The 13,407-nt window shown below is 46.2% G+C and overlaps 1 protein-coding gene across 2 annotated transcripts in view; it reads left to right on the plus strand.

Annotated features, from left to right (window-relative positions):
- LOC116940568 (synaptic vesicular amine transporter-like) overlaps window positions 1-13,407 on the plus strand; it is a 101,507-nt gene that overhangs the window by 17,834 nt on the left and 70,266 nt on the right. Inside the window, exon 1 of one of the 2 annotated variants that reach the window (XM_076065888.1) lies at window positions 133-438. The exons of the other annotated variant lie outside the window; for it this stretch is intronic. The gene's annotated coding sequence lies outside the window, so the exon portion shown is untranslated. Of the gene's footprint in view, window positions 1-132; window positions 439-13,407 lie in introns of those variants that run through there. 2 annotated transcript variants of the gene reach the window in all.

Consider the following 13,407-nt stretch of genomic DNA (forward strand, 5'->3'; position numbering starts at 1 on the left):
CATTAGTCCATCATCGATAAATGAATGCCGATTCTTCTCGGCTCGCGGCACGAGCAACCGCTGTAGCAAGCGATGGTTTCGCGCAAGCACTCGCGAACCGCCAGAGGGCGCTACGTCCTCCGCTGTTTAAGAGAGAAAAGCGTTCGATTGTTCAATCTTAATCGCATGGTCGCGGCGAAATCCTGAGGGTGCTCACCCGAATCCCGTTAACGTGACCACATTTCTCGGGTTTCCCTTATCGTTACACCGGCTACCGGCCTTGAAACGAGTAGGGTTCACGAGCCTTCGACTTGTATTTCCTTTAAAGCCTTGCACGGCCTGACACCGCCGCCACACATCTCACGAGTTAATTCGCCCCGTGCGCCGCACCTCAAGGTCGTTGAGATCTGCAGACTCCTGCCCTTGTGCGCGTTCCTCGATCACGGCTGCGTTGCTGCGGTAAGCGGTCGACTTCGCTGCGTCTGCGCCTCGGTTGTGGAATTCCCTACCGCTGGAAATTCGCTCATCCGATAATGTGGATACTTTTAATTCTCGTCTAAAAGTCACATTTTCGTAAGTCAGTTCATTCTACGTCGCTTCTCCGTCTCTCTTGGCCTTTCCTTAACCGTATTCTTACAAGGCGCCTTGAGGCATGAGTGTAAGGCGGCATGTAAATAAATGTAAATTCTGAGTATTATTACCCGCGTTCCACAGGCAAAGAGACACGCGCGTGTGTGTTTGTTGACATGTCTACGTATAATCAATTGCATGTGTGCAGGGAAGGCATTTAAGATGCAGTATACACATGCAGTATATGATGTATATACTGCATTGCATTCGTGGCATTGACTGAGCGAACCGCGAATATAATATAGAGCCCTTCAGCATGAGCAAATTCTAAACATTCCCATGGTTTAACATGCATATGTGTATATATGTGTGTGTATATGTGTATACATACACATGCGTCGTGGTGACGTCACCACCACTTAGTGGCGAATGGCGGTTGTTGTTGTATATGTGTATATATGTATGTATATGTGTGTATGTATATGTGTATAAATAATGTGGAGCCTGTCTCGGTTCGCTAGCTGTGGAATTGCTCGCGTGTTTGTTTTTGTAGTGAAATTGGTATCACGAATGTAGGACTCCAGTCGTTAGGGTGGCTTTTGAATTCATTCTAAGTCCTGTATATTATTCCAGCCAGCAAATTCCTAATAGTCATGATCACAATGATGCTAATAATAATAATAATAAAATCACAGTTCTGTTGTGTGTGCATGTGCTTTTTGTCGGGGGTAATGTAGCGGTTAGCGCGCTGCGCGGTGAACCCGGCGACACGAGTTCAATTCCCACTCACGGCCAACACCAGTGACGATTATCTTGAACTGGTCCTGAGCCTCCCCTAGGTCGACTCAGCCTAAAAAGAGTACCTGGTGCGTGTGTGTAAACATTAGTACTGGGGAGATAAAGGCGGCCGGCGTGGTGCTGGCCATCCACCTCCTCGTGTGCCGTTCCGACCTTCATGGGTGTACGCGAACGGCACTTGACCTAACAGTCTGTTAAGGCCCTACAGCGGAATCTTTGTATCTGTGATTTTCTTATAGGCCCATGCCCCATTCACTATCGAAACTGTTATCCGAAAATAACGTTCATTTCGTGAAATTAAACTCGAAGGGAATTAATGCCATTTCCCGTGACAATGTCCATTCGCACGAGCATTGGAGAGGGCCTCATAATTCACACTCATTCTGTCTGGCATTTAATGACACGTCTCTCAACCAGCATTCATCGCCGGACAAATTACCACCTACGTTTCCATTCTTCTACGTAAACACAAATTTTTGCCACTATTTTTCCTTTTTTTATGAGCCGTAGAAGCCTCGCTCGGGCAATCATCATTCGAGGCAATTTGGTTATTAATGAATGAGATTTGGCATTACGGGTTGTTAACATTGGGTGTTTTTTTTGTTGTTGCATTAGCGGGGAAACTTCATTGGAAATAAACCGGTAAAAAGAAGCGGTTACCGGTTTGCTGCACACGTCCTAAAAAACAAATGATAATTGTAACTTTGTTTAACTGCGAGAAACGAATGGTGCTGCTGCTGCTGCTGCTGCCACGGTGGTGTAATGGGTAACACGCTGGGGTCTTGCAAGCGCGAGGTCGCCGGCTCGATTCTAACTCCTGGCGCGGCAATAAAAAAAAAAAATGGTCCGAGTGTCTTAAATCCGTCACTCTCCCCAACCTCCCACATCCACCGCAGGATCATTACCCACCACAGTGGTGGGGTAAAGTGTGGGTACGCCCATCGTCTTCCAGGACGTCTGGTCAGTGGAGCAGAGTAGATCGAATACCCTCTAGAACTCCCGCTGGCGTGAGCAAGCAAGCAAGCAAGCACTTGCAGGGCTCCACCTCTACCCTTTCAATGAGAATCGAGAGCGCGTCAGTGCCATTCATTTGCCTAATCCCTGATCAGTATATGCCAAGTTACTCTGAGAATTAGTCCAATGTTAGTAAAATGACAAACGATGTATTCATGGTTAATGCTACATATATGTGATATACATTTAATGATCATGATGAATGCCTCCTGCTGGATGAAGGCCTCCCACGGCGTGTGTGGGGTTTTATTTGGCCATACTTCACTATGCTGGTGAGTGTGGTGTTGACATCACTCCCGCTGACGATAGCTGTGGCGAGGGTGGAGTGGTGTCGCAGTGCCGCTAACCACTGCGCCACCGCTCCACCCCCGCTTACAACACATCACGCAACCTGTGATGTGTACGAGGTGGCTCAACATCCATCGGCGATTCGATTCTAAAACAGGTTATTTTACTCCTCGTTTGTATTGTTTCTTTTGTATGTTCTCTCTATCACCCCCTACGCCTCCCCCCTCCCCGTCTCGTTAGCAGAGTTTGGTTTGCTCTCTGAGTCTTAATCAGACATTCGTATTTCAGTCGCATGAATAAAACTAATTTAAAAAAATATATAATAGATTCTGAACAATTGTCCATTCGTCATGTCGTGAGTGTAAATCATCTGCACGCGATACACTCCACCGCTCCTGACGCGGTTGTCTGGCTTGACCACCTGGATGTGAAATTGTAGTGTGTTGCTCTGCATCCACACCGGCCGTACGAAAGAAAGACGAATCTATATGTGTCGATGAATCATCGATCGCTATTCACCTCCGTCGCGTTCGTGCAGGTGAGCGTGTGTCCCCCACCTCAAACCAAAATGAGCCGATGAGCAGCTCACCGAGAATTCGCCGCATCTCCTTAGATCTCAGAATCTAAGCAGGAAATTTCCGCCTGCTCAGCGCGTGGATGGGCGACCACCATCGTGCTTAAAACGGGCAATGCTTAGGCTGATGCGGGGCTACGTGGCGAACGGCAGAGGAATGGACGTTAAAAAAAATAAGAAAAACAATCCGTTTCCATGCCCCACTCCCGTACTCCCACGCCTCCACCAAGCCGCGCGACTCACGCTGCGTGGGTGAAGTATGGTCACCTTTCCCCCAGGACCGCGCACGTGGCGGGGAGTCCCTCGTATCAGCAGTGGGTTGGCAAAAGGGGGGGGGGGGGGCGGCGTAAGGTATACGAACCTTGCCGGTAGTCACGACGCGTGAACACAGAATCAGAATATTTATTTTGACTGGAGGAATACGATGAGCTATGAAGCTTTTCTGCACATATGTCCAGCAGTGTACCGGTACAAGTTCGCCTCTTGGTGCAAGCTCAGCAGAGACTACAACTCGGTGCAAAGCGACTCGAACAACGTCGCATTCATGTGCGACGCCACGAGCGTCGGAAACTGGCCCTCATCCAGCAGTGGATTGACAAAAGTAGTAATGGCATAGTGCAAGGACTCACGAAAATGACCAACCCTGTCAACACGTGTGTTCATACGCGGTATGCACAATGCCAATCTATTTTGTGTTCATGCGAAACGGAAACAATTTAAAGCCATTATGTCCATGAGCAGTGGACGAAACACAAAGCCAATGTGTTCATGCGCTGTGAGACACAATACAAAACCATTGTGTTATGCGTAACGGACACAATGCAAAGCCCTTATGCCCACGCACAATGTACACGATACAAAGCCATTGTGCTACGTACGGTGCGAAAAAAGTTGAACATACATACATGTGAAATGTATACGATACAAAACAATTGTGTTCACGCGAAATGCACACAAAAACAACTTTGTGTTCACGCACTGTGCACGCTATGCAAAGCCACTGTGTTCACGCGTAGTTCACGCATTACAAAGCCACTGTGTTCACGCGTAGTTCACGCATCACAAAGCCACTGTGTTCACACGTAGTTCACGCATTACAAAGCCACTGTGTTCACGCGTAGTTCACGCATTACAAAGCCACTGTGTTCACGCGTAGTTCACGCATTGCAAAGCCACTGTGTTCACGCGTAGTTCACGCATTACGAAGCCACTGTGTTCACGCGTAGTTCACGCATTACAAAGCCACTGTGTTCACGCGTAGTTCACGCATCACAAAGCCACTGTGTTCACGCGCAGTTCACGCATTACAAAGCCACTGTGTTCACGCGGAGTTCACGCATTACAAAGCCACTGTGTTCACGCGCTCTGTACGCAATACAAAGCCATTGTCCTCACGCGCTGTGTACGCAATACGCATCCAATGTGTTTACGCGCAGCGTACACACGACGAAGCCATTCATTCTGCTCGCGCGAAGTGTGCGCAACACAATCTTCAAGCGATCGCTGCTCTTTGTTGTGCGGCCGGCTTCTGACGCAATCGACTGTCGGGGGCATTTAGTGGTCTGGAGGCAGCGGCCCAGGGGCTCCTGCGGCGGTTAATGCGATCTGATGACCGATAGCTCTGACCCGGCAATGACCCCCCTACCTCCAATAAGCAGGGGGCAGTTGAGATTCGTGTTGGAGATGGGAATGCCCTACATCCTTCGCGGGATTTTAGTCGGATTTCATTGTGTCGCCGGTGCGGAGGTGTGCAAGCGGTGGGCGTGTCTCTGCGTGTGTGTGGGGCGTGGTGCTGGCCACCCACCCCCCTCGTGCGCCGTGCCGGCCTTCTTCATAGGTGCTGCTCGCTAACAGCACTTGCCCCCAACAGCCTGGTAAGGCTACACGAGGGATCTTTGTCTTTGGCATAGCGATGTGTATATGTCGTTGCGCGTATCTGCGTGGTGTGTCTATTCGTGTTTGTCTTTGTTGTTATTGTTGTTGTTATTGTCGTCTGATGATGTACGTGGGGAGCGGTGGCGCAGTGGTCAGCGCAATGCGCTACGAATCCCGGCCCCGTAGTTCGAATGTCAATCCCGGCCACGGCCAACGTCAGTGGAGAATGTCTGAACCGGTTGCTCACTCGCCTCCCTTATATCGACTCGGATTTAAATAAGCGCACGCTTCGATGTGCAGCCGTCAGCACTCTGGGAAGACAAAGGCAGTCGGCCATGGCTATGGCCACGCCTGGACCCCCCTCCCCGCCCCTCGTGCGCCCTCCCGGCCCTCATCGGTGTCTCGCTAACGGCACTTGTCCCAACAACCTGCACGGGCGATACGATGTTCGTGCGCGCGCGTCAGTGCGCTGCGCTACGAACCCGGCGGGCCGTGTTCGATTCACGCTCACGGCCAATACCGGTGACGATTAATCTGAACCGGTGCTGGGCCTCCCCTAGGTCGACTCAGCCTAAATTGAGTACCTAGTGCGGTGTGTAAACATCGTCACTGGGTAGTCAAAGGCGGCCGGGCGTGGTGCTGGCCACCCACCCCCTCGTGTGCCGTGCCGGTCTTCATTCGTTCTCGCTCACAGCACTTGCCCCAACAGTCTGTCAAGGTTATACGGAGGATCTTTGTCTTTTTTGTGGTGGTTATATTGCTAATCATATACTACACCTGTCAGCACGTGTGTACCTCTTTTGGTATATAACAAATATCGCAATTTAAGCTATATCGATAAGCTTGTCTTGTACATCATGGGGCCTCCTTTGCCAGTACCCTTTCTGGCAATAAAACAGCTGTGTTAAGATGTTAAAACACTAAACTGAAACCTTTTGCAAGGAATCATGTCTGAATTAACCACATATACTTGTGGTGAACATGCAAACAAAGAAAACATGCTCTCATAGTATATGCATTGTCTTTGAAACTGATTGGTCCATACAATATGCGCGATAATTGTTGTGTCATCTTGCTATACAAAGCATGCTGGGTATTTCTGATGTTTTTTCGCATTTTAAGACACCTTTGTGCGTACATGTTAACATTTGCCGTACGTTCTTTTTGCTAATGTAAAACACATCTAATTGTTACGCATCGACAAATTATAGTCGCCTAACGTTTCGGGCAGAGTCCCTTTTTCGGGGCCAAAAAATAGGAGACAAAAGGGGAAAATCCAATGCCCTTTTATATATATGTGTAGTGTGAAACATCAGTGCGAATTGGCGTGCATTCGTTGTGCATAATTTACCCACCTCTCGTAATGAAAGACGCGTGGGTGGGTGCGCATTCAGCGTGTACGTGTGCGGGCCTTCATTGGTGCTCGCTAACAACATTGTGATGAGCGTTAGTTTAGCGGGTTAGCGCGACAAGCTGCGCTACTGGCGACCCGAGTCAGGTTCACGCTCACGGCCACCACCAATGACGATTATCAAATCAGTTCCTGGACTTACCCGAGATCGACTCAGCGTCAAATGAGTACCTGGTGCGGTGTGTAAACATCGCCACTGGGGAGACAAATACGGCCGGGCGTGGTGTTGGCCACCCACCCCTTCGTGTGCCGTGCCGGTCTTCATTCGTTCTCGCTCACAGCACTTGCCCCAACAGTCTGTCAAGGTTATACGGAGGATCTTTGTCTTTGTACATGTATTAGTGGAATTTTTTTTTAAATTAATTTGCAGCCATTAAATATGTGGGGGTTTTCTGGTTTAAACGGTGCATTTTTGGCTTGGGAGGAGGTAATTATTGCCAAAGCAGGTGCAGTTATTTATGGTGAGACACGAGTTGTATAGGTGGATAATTTTCTGAAAGGTTCCTAACCACACATACACACGCACACGGACGAGCGCACGCGTTTTCTAGAACACAAAAGATAGATAATGCGTGAGAAGTGTGCGCTTTAGACTGACAGCCGCATAGTGTCTGAACAATTCAAGCTGTGACGCAGCAGTTAGCGCACGGTGCTAATACACACACAAAAAACTCCCTACCTGAGTACGATATCCGACCACGGCTAACACTGGTCTTGCCCGCGCCTCCACCGACTCGCACTGACCAGCGTGGTGTCGTATGGTCGAACAACTCTGCTCTGACCGAAGTCCTCATCCAGCAGTGGATTGACAAAGGACTAATACCATATAATGTTTTTATACATTTCCTCCTGTTGTCTAATTCCTCACGCAACACTCTTCAGTGATTGGCATAAATGTAGATATTTCGACACGAGCGTAAGCGCACTGTGGAATGACAAAGGTTTACGTAATACACAATTGATACAAATATGTATATATATAAAATCAGCATTCTAACACATGGTATATCTCACGTACCCATAACTACATAAATATACATACCCACTCACTCACTTATTACATTCACACCATAATTTAATTTACGATATCGTGCAACAATTGATTCCACGCAGGGCGGACGTCAGATATGCACCATCGTTGTCATCATCGTCATTCATGATCCATCCACTGCTAGATGGATGAAGGGAATTAATTCCCAAGCCGCGGTCGTGTCTCGCGATGCAACAATCCATCTGTCCCTCCGTGTATGTGCGTAGACTGTGTAGATGTTGATATAGAGTCTACACACATACGATTATTATAATGTCTATGTATACTATAGGAATAGGTTTTACCCTTTTAACTGGCACAAAAAAACTGACACCTTTATTCACCTATATCTTGTTTCTGGCAAAGGAGGTCTCATAATGTCTATGTATACTGTTATCACGCCGCTGCGTAGATGACGATGATTATTAGTTTATATATGTATAGCGTAAGCGCACTGTGGAATGGAGCGGTGGCGCAAACATTTTTTTCTGAAGTACGCCATGAACAAGGCGAGCTGAGTTCGATAACCGACCTCGGCTAACACCCGTGGCGAATTCCATCTTAACAGATACGGAGGCCCCCCCCCTACTTATTAAACCCGCATTGACCAGCGTGGTGAAGTATGATCCAACAACTCTCCATCTCCAAAAAGGCAGTAGGAGGCCTTCCTTCAGCAGTGGATAGAATGTGGTTATCTACGAGCGCCGTGGGAAGTAAAGAAACCCATCATCATCATAACAACAACTCACCTTTACGGAACGCCTGGTTTGACACGCGCATTTCGGACGCGTTCTCAACGCCGGTCGCGTGGCACAACGTGCACGCGAGATGATTTTATCTTTATCTCGGAGACTTGAGATCCGTAGCAGAGGGGTGTCCGTGCGTGACGATCTGTGGGCGAGATTGGCGTGTGGACGAAAGAGCCCACAACGCGACATCCATCGCCACGATGCGATTTGTCACAATGGCGGTGGTGATGACGTTTCCGGCCTTAATAGGTGCTTGCTAACAGGCGCATTGTCCCAACAATCTATGCGGCAATAGGGAGATCTTTGTCTCTGTGGTGGTGGTGGTGGAGATGACGGTGGTGGCGATGATGATGACGATGGCATCGATTTCGCAAGAAATCGGACGGACGTGAACATTTTCCATTACGTGAATCGGGCCCGTTATGCTCCTGGTCGTGAATAATGCAGTATATTTACGTTGTTATTATTATTTGAGCTAATTTATTTATAAATGGCAAACCACCATGAACACAAATCCAAATTTCATGAAGATTTAATTTCACCGTGGAGACGACCAACCAGAATCACACTTCAATTTGCCAAGCGTCGGTTTACGACGGCGTTTTAAATCACGTAACTTAAACTTCATATCGTCCTATAATTGTCTTGCACGTGAATAGAATTTGTTTCACATACAAGAGCGCACGCGCGCGCGCACGCATAACTGTGCACGAACTACCCATTCGCTTGTGCTGGCACGTGCACCACTATAAGGACGTCGCCACGGATCGCATCGTCTTTGTGTTGCTGGGTTTGTGGATGTACGCACGAAAGAAAAGCTCAACACGGCCGTCCACAACATTGCCCCAACAAAGGGGGACAATGAATGTAGAATAGGTAACGTTTCGGGCGATGGCCCTTCATGCACATCACGTTATGTGATTGTATTTTTTACTTCTCTTTTTTTTTGACGACCGCAGTGATTTATTGACGAGTTTGTTGTTGTTGTTGTGAATTGTGTACCACTGTCAACACAACGGCAGAATCACCAATTGATAAGCAAATCGCACGCTCATGTGTTGATGAGTTGCTGTCAGAATCTTATATAGTTGCACACACAATACAGTATATATACTGTATATATACTGTATTGTGTGTATAAATACTGTATACATTCACAGTCAGACAAAATAAGTCCAACCCTGAGTGTGACGTGTACATAATCCGCCCTTTTGTGAAATTCCACTGTTGGATGAGTAATCGTCACTAGATAATGAAGCATTGTTATATAGCTTTACGCATTGTAATCCATTATCATTTTATAATCCTTACTTTGTTATTATCGTGTTCTTGTTTATCTTGTATGTAAAGTGTTAATGTTTGATAATATGATGCGCATACAAAGCGTTTACGGTGTGTATATAAATATATATGTATACATTTTGACTTTAAACTTTCGTGACTGCAGGAATTCATATTCTTTGGTTCTTTCAGTAAAGTCACGTACATAGAAGAAAAAGAAAAATTGAATAAAAATAATGAAAATAATCAAAACAAAAAAACACTAACGTAGACTGTAGCCTGGTTCTTAATCGGAGTGAGTGTACAGGCAATCTACAATGTGGACTGTAGCCTGGTTATTACGTTTGGAGAGTGTACTGGCAGACTTTAATGTAGACTGTAGCAATGGTTATTAAGCTGGGTGAGTGTACTGACAGTCTATAATGTAGACTGTAGCCTGGTTCTTAACCTCGGTGAGCGTACTGGCAGTCTATAATGTAGACGCTAGCCTGGTTCTTAACCTTAGTGAGTGTACTGGCAGTCTATAATGTAGACTGTAGCCTGTTTTTTAAGCTGGTGAGCGTATTGGCAGTCTATAATGTAGATTGTAGAAATGGTTATTAAACTGAGTGAGCATAATGGCAGTCTATAATGCAGATTGTAGCTTGGTTCTTAACCTTGGTGAGTGCACTGGCAGTCTATAATGTAGACCTATTCTAGTTCTTTCAGTAATAAAAATAAAATTGGAATAAAAACAAAAACCACGACGTTTTAATCGTAACATAAGCAGTCATCAGGAAAAGAGGGGTTAGCCTCTAAAGGCTAACTGTTTTTAAAGGTTTAAAGATGGGCGTAGCCCAAGTGTGTCGGCAGCATGGGCGGGGCAGCTTATGTTAATGAGTAAACAACGACACCAGCAGTGGGTCTACACCAATCAAAGCATTGCACCTCGCTCCACACACCCACACTGCTGACGGTGGAGGTTGACAAGAAAACACAAATCAAGTCATGATCCAAAGTTGTTGATGACATCTTTTCAATGATTGCTGAGTTTATAACCATCCTCTCAGTTGAAATTGTGTCTGTGTCTGTATATATGGACGGCTTCATAAACGAATCTTTGTTGATAGTAGGCTTGCAAAGTTCCATCGTCTTAGAGAAATCAATTCGTGTGAGCCAGCCGCATTAAAATAATGATCAGCCACGGCAGAAGTATTGGTCCGACCGTGTTTCAAATCTGCCTTATGTTCACGAACACGGTCCGAGACATGTCGCTTAGTTTCCCCAATATAACTGCTGCCGCAGATACAGCTTAGTTTGTAGATGCCGGGATATTGTATGTCAGGAATCTTGTCCTTCACAGATGGGATAAGATCACGAATTTTATGTACTGTGTTAAATCGGACCTGGAAATATTTTTGCTTACCCCTGCTATGTATGGCAAGATGATGTTTTTTATTGGATCCTCAGATGGCTCCTTCCTCGCGGTTGGGGTGATGGCTTTGCGGATTGTGTAGTCAGAATATCCATTCGCCTTGAGAGCTTGGTGTACGTGTTTGAGTTCACTGGTTAGGTGTTCATGGTCGGAGATACATTGAGCTCTATGGTGTAGCGTTTTGATGAGGGAATTCTTCTGGGATGGATGGTGGTGGGAATTAGGTTTTAGGTAGACGTCAGTATGGGTGACTTTCCTGTAGACAGTGTGGCTCATTGAGCCATCAGGTCTCTTTTTGATGGGGACATCCTAGAGAGGTAGCATGCCATTCTTTTTTACCTCCATGGTGAATTTGATGGCTGGGTGTATGGAACTGATGTGGTTGAGGAATTGGTTCAGAGCCGGTCGGCCATGTGGCCAGATGACAAACGTGTCATTCACGTACCTCTTTCACAAGGATGGGCATAGAGTGGATGCCTGGATGGCATCCGTCTCAAATTTTTCCATTAAAATATTGGATACAACCGCAGATAAGGGAGAACCCATTGGGGTGCCTTAAGTTTGTTTGTAGAATGTACCATTCCAGGTGAAGTATGTATTGGTGAGGTAGTGTCTCACCAGGGCCGGCACATCCGCATTCAATCCTTGTTGGACCAAATCTCCAATGATTGCAATGGTATCGGGCACAGGAACTTTGGTGAACAAAGAAACTCCATCGAAACTAATGAGCAAATCACCTGGGGACAGTGAGATGTCCTTAATTGACGATACCAGGGGAGCTGAGTTAAGTACAGAAGAGGTGGTCTTGCCAGTGAATGGCTGTAAGGTCTCAGACAGATATCGGGCCAGTTTGTAGGTGGGTGAGCCAATGGTGGAGACGATGGGACGAAGGGGTGTACCTTCTTCATGGATTTTTGGTAAGCCATAAAATCTGCAGACGTGACAAGATCTGAAATCGTTCATGAAGCCATCCATATATACAGACACAGACACAATTTCAACCGAGAGGATGGTTATATGCTCAGCAATCATTGAAAAGATGTCATCAACCACTTTGGGTCATGACTTGATTTGTGCTTTCTTGTCAACCTCCACCGTCAACAGTGTGGGTGTGTGGAGCGAGGTGCAATGCTGCCAGTGTCGTTGTTTACTCCCTACATTAACATTAGCTGCCCCGCCCATCCTGCCGACACACTTAGGCCACGCCCATCTCTAAACCTTTATAAACACTTTGCCTTTAGAGGCTTACCCCCCTTTTCCTGATAACGAACACCTGTATTGCGATCGAACCGTCGTGGTTTTGTTTTTATTTTTATTCTTTTTTATTTTTTATTACTGAAAGAACCAGAATAAGTCTACATTATAGACTGCCAGTACGCTCACCCAGCTTAATAACCATTGCTACGGTCTACATTATAGACTGCCAGTAGACTCACCAAACAATAACCAGGCTACATTCCACATTATAGATTGCCAGTACACTCACTCCGATTAAGAACCAGGCTACAGTCTACATTAGTTTTTTTGTTTTTATTATTTTATTTTATTTTTATTCACATTCTTTTTTATTAATGTATTTCCATCTACGTGACTTTACCGAAAGAACCAAAGAATATTTGTATGTATTGGAGTTCGATTCCCGCTCATGGCCAACACCGGTGACGATTTTATGAACCGGTCCTGGGCCTCCCCTAGGTTGACTCAGCTTCAAATTAGTACCCGGTTTCGTGTGTAAACATCGCCATTGGGGAGACAAAGGCGGTCGGGCGTGATTCTGGCCACTCACCCCCTTATGTACAGTATTAGGCTTCATTGGTGCACGCTAACAGCACTTGCCTCAACAGGCTGTAAAGGCTATACGGGGAATCTTTGACTTTGTTCTTTGGTGAGATGGCGTTCAGTTACGATAGTTAATAAAATCGCGACGTTCCGGGCAATGGCACGTCTTCACAGCACATGGAAGGAGGTCCGTTATCCGAAACGTCGCTCATTGTATTTAATTATTCATAAAGCCACACACTGTTATTGACGAGTGTGTTGACTTTGTGCTCTATGGGAGATCACAAAGGATACAACATTCGTCAGTCATACTCAGCGACGATTCGGGCAATTACCCTTATTGATATCATACAGAAGAGCCATTGCCCGAAACGTCACCTACTGTGTATTTATACTTGTAAGGGCAAAGTGTTGTTGTTGAAAAATATTTAGAGTTGTTTTTTGTTGTTTGACACAGAACGCTCCTGTCTACCGCTCATACTATTCGCGAATTATAAACGTTATATTATAAATCAATAATCTGTGTACGTACGTATGTCGAACTTCTTTCGCATCGCACGTAACCGTGCTAATCGGAGGTGCGGGATCACACTGATAATGAATAATACAACTAAACCTAATACGATTGTGCATATGTTGTATTTT

Source organism: Petromyzon marinus, chromosome 9 (assembly GCF_048934315.1).
Source record: "Petromyzon marinus isolate PM22_M1 ecotype Great Lakes invasive population chromosome 9, UKy_Petmar_22M1.pri1.0, whole genome shotgun sequence".
Taxonomy (NCBI): Eukaryota; Metazoa; Chordata; class Hyperoartia; order Petromyzontiformes; family Petromyzontidae; genus Petromyzon; species Petromyzon marinus.